Below are 7,409 nucleotides of genomic sequence, written 5' to 3'. Positions count from 1 at the left end.
CGTGGCACAGGGAAAGTAAAAACAATTCGCTATTTCTACCACTAAAAAGGCTCCAAATATCACCACACTTCAACGGTAGCATAATGAGGGTCCCTAAATGTTAACCGAAGCATTGAGAACTCTGTAAGTGTACAGACAGTTTATTAAAAAGATAGTTTAGAAAGACAGTAGCTACCAAGACGGCGGCCACCTGTATACGAGAACGCGACTGTCTTTATAATCTATCTTTTTAATAAACTGTCTGTACACTTACAAAGTTCTCAATGCTTCGGTTAACATTCCTCCGTGACTTCTGTCACAGCTGTAAGGCAAACAAAAAAATGGATGCTACAGCAAAACTGTACTGTGTAGTACAGAACATCATTTTTTCTGCCAATGTCTCATTATAGATTGAGTGTTAATAGGCTTTACGTTTAAAAGGGGGAAAGTAAGACGTAGTGTAAGTCACACTTGAGTGAAACAATGAACAATACTTTGATCAAAATCAATCAGTATGATGGAAAAATGGAAAACGGCTGGGTAGAAAATGGCTGGAATTCTGCTTTAACATCCGTCCCAGTGTGTGTAACCTTTTGCACTATAAGGCTATGTTCACACTTGGCGTCTTTTTTTTAAGCAGCCAGCGTCTGTTTTACATTATAATCCTATGGAGAAAACCGTGTTTTCAAAAGGTTTTTTTAAACGCCACCACCGACTTCTTTTTTGCAGCTTGGAGCACCTTTTTGAAGTTGGAAAAAGTTCAACTTTTCTGGAAAAAAAAAAACGCCCTACGTCAAGCGCTTTTTTGACAGCCGACCAATGACAAGCGGAGTAGCCAGACCTGTCATTTCCATAACAACAAGAGAAAAATGGATTCGGAGCACAGCGAGTTATACGCTTATACGGTATGACCGGGAACTCACTTTGTTTTATTGAACGTTAGCAGCACCGCTCTCTCTATCTGTTCTTTGTCTAGCTCGCTCCACCGCTTAGTTTTATCTAACGTTAGCACCGCTCCACATAGCTTTAGCTAGGATACTGTAGCAGTAGCTGTTGTTATAGCAACAAAAGACGCTCTCTGCTGCTTTATGGAAACAAAATGCTGCCAGCTTTTTTTTTTACTACAAAAGCGACCTAGTCAACTTTTTCTTGTCAAAAAAGACGCCAAGTGTGAACATAGCCTAAGCGATGGAGATTTTGTGAAGAGGTCTCCATGTTTTTTTTAATGCATTTGGATGAGGAGAAATAAAAGCGTACACTATGTCATTTTAAACTTCACAGACTAATATGCAAAGCCATTCTCTAGATGTTTCTTTTTTCTTTCAGAACAGTTTTGGTATATTTCAGGAAAGTAAATGCAGTAAAGAAAACGGCAGGTGACTCTTATGGGTTCATGATAAATTGTACACTTAGAACCTGAATGGATATTTGAATGGGTGACACAGGACACAGTATCATAGTAGCTGATTGGCAAGACAATAAAATTACCTGATTTCATTCGACAGCATTCTTTCTTTCTTTTTTTAAACCAGAAACTATCATCCAAGGAAATGACAGAATATATGGGACATATTGTGTTGTTTTCCATCCTGATATCTGTAGTAATCGTGTCTGATTGACTGTAAGACTGACAGACCATATGCAATTAAACCCGTTGGAATGCCAGCTTGATTGCATTCATTACTTACGGATCCCTGAAGCAACTGTTAATTATTGTCATGTAGGCATGTTTGTACAAAAGGATTCAAGTTTTTCTCTTGGATTTTTTTCTCCATGTCCTCCTCAGTCCTTAGATGAACCTATATTTATACAAGTTTGGATTTCTTTTCATTTTGACAAAGCCCGAAAAGTTATTTATGGTGTACTGTAAATATGCTCAGAAAAGAAAATCCCACCACATTTCAGCACATGCCGGGCAGAAAAAAACCTGTATTTATTGAGTAAAATGGTTCTTTATGATTTTGAAATATAGCTGCAATCAAATCCAGTCTGCTTGTATATTGAGTGTGTTTTTGACTGAAGCAAAGTCTAAAAGAGGACAAAATAAAACAGTTTTGCAGAGATGGGTCATTTATTTTTTTACTTCCAATGTTTTTAATAAAACATTCAAAAATGGCTGTTCATTCACAACAAAATCACATTTTTAGTGAGCTGGAAGTCCAACAATTCTGTACCAAAAAGCATACAGCATGTAAAACAGTTTTCACATGAGGAATATAAAATATACGACACATACATTATACAAAATACATAATATATACAGGAACTATTTAAAGTTGAATGAGGGGTGAGAAAAATAAGCTTCGGCTTCATCCCGCTCCCTTTCGGACAGACTGAACATGTTAGTTTTAACACTTTATAGATATTGTGTTGTTATATTTTATTTTATTATTTCTTTTGTTCGAAATAAAAATAAAGAAAGAAAGAATGTAAGAAATCATATATGAAATCATCAGTGGTAACTTGGCATATAGGTATGCGTATTAGGTTTGTCATGTGTGGAAAACCATTTCAAATATGAATTTACATTCATGTTTTTGTAAAGGAATATATTAATTGTAAAACACTCAAGATGTTAAACAGGTTTATTACAAACACATTTCACAGTCATCACCGTGAAATTTACACATGCTTCTTTTGTAGAGCGTAGCGGTATGAATTTTCATTACAGCTGTTATGAGCTTTGAGGTTATGATTCAATTTGATGGATTTTAGATATCTTTTTTTTTTTTTTTTTTTTTTTGTTGCTGTAAGCACACTAAAATTTGCACAGGTTACGTGTGGCTGCACCGGCAAATAAAGAGCGCTGATGGAAAGCGATACGGCAGAATCTCCAATTAAGCCTGTAGATTGTGGGCGTGTGGAGGTCAGAGATGAGGGCCGGTCTTCTCTCAGCCTGATGGACGTCTGCTGTTTGCTTTAGTCATCTCGGCGTGCAATGCTGCGGGACTCTCCCAGGCCTTGCCTTTTACCTCCATACTAAAAGCCTTTCATCCTGGTCGTTATTCCTCACTTTAGCTCTTCTTTTATCAGCTTCTGTCCTCTCAACGGGTTTTTCACTCACTGTCAACGAGGCTGATATAACCCATTCGGTACAAACACTGTTGCTAAGAAACCCCGCAAAGAAGCAAGTGGCAATGTCAACAGCAAGGCAGGCTGGGTAGGGCTCAGGCCAGTATAATGAATGACGTGCACATATCAGCCTTTTATTATGAATACAAAATATCTGTCATTCGCATCTAAAAACAAAATGTATTAAAGCTACATTATGTAACTATTTTACCTTAAAAGAACAGCTTCAAAATCATGTTGATGCTACACTAGTCTATCGACGACCATTCATTTAGGGGATTGCTCCTGTGCTCCGGCGCTTGTGCTCCTGGCGGCGCTAAGCACTGGACGGAGCAACGGTGCCTTTCCAAAATAGCCTCGGGAAGGAACTTGTTTTGGTGAAACGTGTACGTTCAAATATATATATATATATATATATATATATATATAAATATTGCTAAAGCCAGAATCAAAGTTAACAAGTCCTCAACTAAACATTCAAGTCTTAAACACTAAACACTTAAAGACTTAAGAACACTAGTGTCTAAGGGTGAGTTGGAGATGATCATTCATGCTTTCATTTCGTTTTTTACTGTAACAGTCTCTTTACCTGTTTGAGTAAGAAGGAGCTTTACCGTCTCCAGGCTGTTCAGAACTCTGCTGCAAGGCTTTTAACTCACATTAACAGAAGAGCACACATCACAACCTGTTTTAGCATCACTTCACCGGTTACCAGTCCAGTATAGAATTCAATTTAAAATCCTGGTCCTTACTTTTAGAGCCCTGCACGGTCAAGTTCCTCCCTACATCTCTGACTTGATACAGCTTCATACTCCCACCTGTAGTCTGAGGTCATTATGTCAGAGGCTATTAGTGGTTCCCCGCACTCATTTTAAACCTAGAGGGGATTGATCATTCCAAACAGTGGCTCCTAGGCTGTGGAATGACTTGCCTCCCTTTTATATTATTTTATTTCTACTTTGTGTGAATTCTGTCAAATCTTTTAAAAAGCAACTGAAGACTCTGCTCTTCAAGCAGCCTTTTAGTTAGTCGAGGGGTTTTTATGGTTGTTTGTTATGTTTTCTATTTGTATTTAAAAAAAAAAAAGTATTTTAATTTGTTATATTGTATTACATTTTATTGTAAAATTGATTATTCATTTCCTTACCAGGGAGACACTACAGGTGAATAGGGAAAATATTTTAACTTAGATATCACCATGAAACCTCCCCAGTTGATTACTGACATTAAGACTATATTTTGTATAATTTGTAGTTTTATTGCATTTGTAGTTTTCTGAAATGCAATGTTGAAATGTATAAATTAGACAATATGTAATGTTACGTTTTGGTGAATTTAGGAGAAATCTACAATACAAATAGACAGCGTGTAGTAAAATAAACACCTAAAGGTGTATTTTGGATGTTTTTTTTCCCACTAGTCTGAAGAAGACCTGTTATTGAAGCTAAATAGCCAAAAACCTCAACATTGAAAAATTATGTTTTTGCATTACTGTAGATAAGACAAGATAAGATTAGATAAGCCTTTATTGTCTCCTATAGGAGAAATTTGTCTTGGGCAGACGAGAGAAGAAAAATGGGGACATCTGCACATAAACACACAATAAGCATAACTAGAACATAAACATACAATTATCTCATGCAAAATGCATTCAATAAACATTCAATAAACCTCACACAAGACCCCCCTACCTACCTCCTCACAGAAGAAGAAAGAGAACCTAAGTACACCTCCACCCCCTCATAATACACATATATCCAACCCATGTAATTTATGTATTGCAGTATCAAATGAAAAAAAACATTGCACAAATGCCCTGCCAGATATTGTACACCCTTCACCAATCATAATGGTGAGTACTTAAAATATTACCAATACTTAAACTCAGTGCATTCAAGCCCCCTCCCCCGTTTGATTGAAAGAGAATGTATACCTGTTCAGCTTGCAGTTTGGTAACCTTAGTGTCTCCCCTTAAAGCATAGCAATTGATGATTATGTAATAACACAAGTATAGAATAGGCACTTCAGTAAAAACCAAAAAACACCAATCAATCAAACACTGTTGGGCAGTACTTTACCCAGTAACACACTCCAGTAATGTGATAACTTTTTCCATCCATTCATCCCTGACTTCCAAAACTCTTTTACTGCACACACATCTGTCATCTTTAGCTAGCTAATGCCTACCATACACTAGAAGACTTTGCACAGACTTTGAAAAGACTAAAGTCGGACACCATCTCACATCTAAAGACAATCATCTCGCATCTAACATTAAACACTGTCATAATATGTAAAGACTGGAGATCTTGCAGGGTCACACATTGCAAGACTACAACTAGGAAGCTAGCTACCGCTAGCGTTCGCTGGCAACTTAAGGGAAAGTTTTCAGATTTTCTGTTCTGCCGTACATGCAGATGAATGTCTCCAGTACCCGGATGTCTGCGTTTACCCGCCGGTAAAACTCCCGATGGATGATGCGCTTCAGAAGGGTTGAAAATCAGCAACTTTCCCTCTTTAGCGTTTAGTGAGCCGCCATTGCAACCATAAACAACACTGGCTCTAGCTGTTGTTGCTTCCTGTTTGGTGCTGGAAGGAGAGCACCCATTGGTGGTTGACAATGTTCACATGATTTAACTTCACTACCACTACCTGTCTTAAGACAGCTGGGACTGAGTTTTATGACCACCTTACACCAAACGATTAAGACGACGGAGCACCCCAACTCTAGCAAGACTCTCAGGATTTCATTCCGATATTGGAAAGTAGTCTGCGACAATGGAATCACTTGAAAAGTAGTCTGGTGTAAGGTCGGCATAACATGACACATTACATTCCACTAAGAGAGGGCAGCTAGTAGCAGTTCACCACCATTACATTTGGTGGAGGATGAAGTCTCTATAGGCAGATATCTTAAAGACTGTACAAGTAAAAAGTATTTGTGAGGCTGACCCTTTAAAACAGGCGTTTATGTCTTGTAAAGCCTCCAGTAACCCAATAAACGAGAGCTCTCTGACTCTGTTAAGGACAGAAACACTTGAGCCGGAGGGCTGTTGCTCTATTTAATCTGCATTTACAACAACGCTTGGTAACAACGATTGGTTGTTCTGATTGGATTAACTTGTCTGAGTGTTTCCTGATAGAAGTCCCCCCCTCCAGCCTCTCTGCAGTTAGAGGTAGCAGTGCATGTCTAATGGTGGCTCCATGAGGTTAACTTCTGCACTCATTTGTTTTGCGAGCCTTTCTCCGTGGCTCCCCATTCATGTCCATACATCCAGGACATCTCACTGACAAATTATTTACAGATGCTTTTCAGCTTAACACACACACACACACACACACACACTCAAGCACACACGCAAGCACACATGCAGGCAGGCACACACACACACACACACACACACACACACAGGCAAACACGCACACATGCACACACACACACGCAGTTATGGCAAGCGCAGGCGCACACACACGCACAAATGCACACACACACACACACACACACACACACACACACGCATGCACACGCACACACACACACACACACACACACACACACACACACACACACACACACACACACGCAGGCACGCACACATACGCAGGCACACACACACAATAGGTTTCCCAAGCAGGACTGGATTAGACAGAGTCAGGCAGTAGTGTTATTTGACTTCCAAATAACATGGTGGAAAGTAAGAGTGTGGAGGTCCGGAGGGGGTGATGGACAGACACTTCTGCCTTGAACTCCGGTGACCCCCAGTTCAATCCCCAACCTCAAAGCAGAGACTTTGAGTAATCGTTTTCAGCAAACATTTTTCTCATTTAACCGTGACCCAAACCAATTTACAGTTTTTTTCCGATTGCTTGAGCACTATTTTGAAAAAAGGGACCGGTTTTTCAGAACACTACACACAATTAGCACAACCACACACCCAATCAGCAGAACACCTCAGACCCTTTGCAAAATTAAACACTCACTTGCAAAAAATATACACTAATTACACAAGTTTCAAATGACTTAGTTCTGTGTGAACCAGTTATACACTGCTGTTGCTAACCTAAAACACTTTTAGCAATTCTACTTCTCAGTGATTAGAGTACTGTAAATGAAGTACACAGAGAAAGTGCAAATATACAATCAGTTCACCAAACACTACACAAGACCAATGCTGCAGACTGAGGAAAATATCATTTATTTCTCTCCATACTCAAATCAGTCAACATGTCAACATGGAGAATCACAACAAAACCAAGGGGGTAAGCTAGCATCCGAAAAGCGTACCCCTGGGGAGGTTCATAGGCTAACAAGCCATCAGCTCCCGTTAGCATTCCATTGACTGCCATTCATTTTGGCG

The sequence above is a fragment of the Sander lucioperca genome, chromosome 10 (assembly GCF_008315115.2).
Source record: "Sander lucioperca isolate FBNREF2018 chromosome 10, SLUC_FBN_1.2, whole genome shotgun sequence".
NCBI classification, from domain to species: Eukaryota; Metazoa; Chordata; class Actinopteri; order Perciformes; family Percidae; genus Sander; species Sander lucioperca.
Note: the sequence above shows the minus strand (reverse complement) of the source record.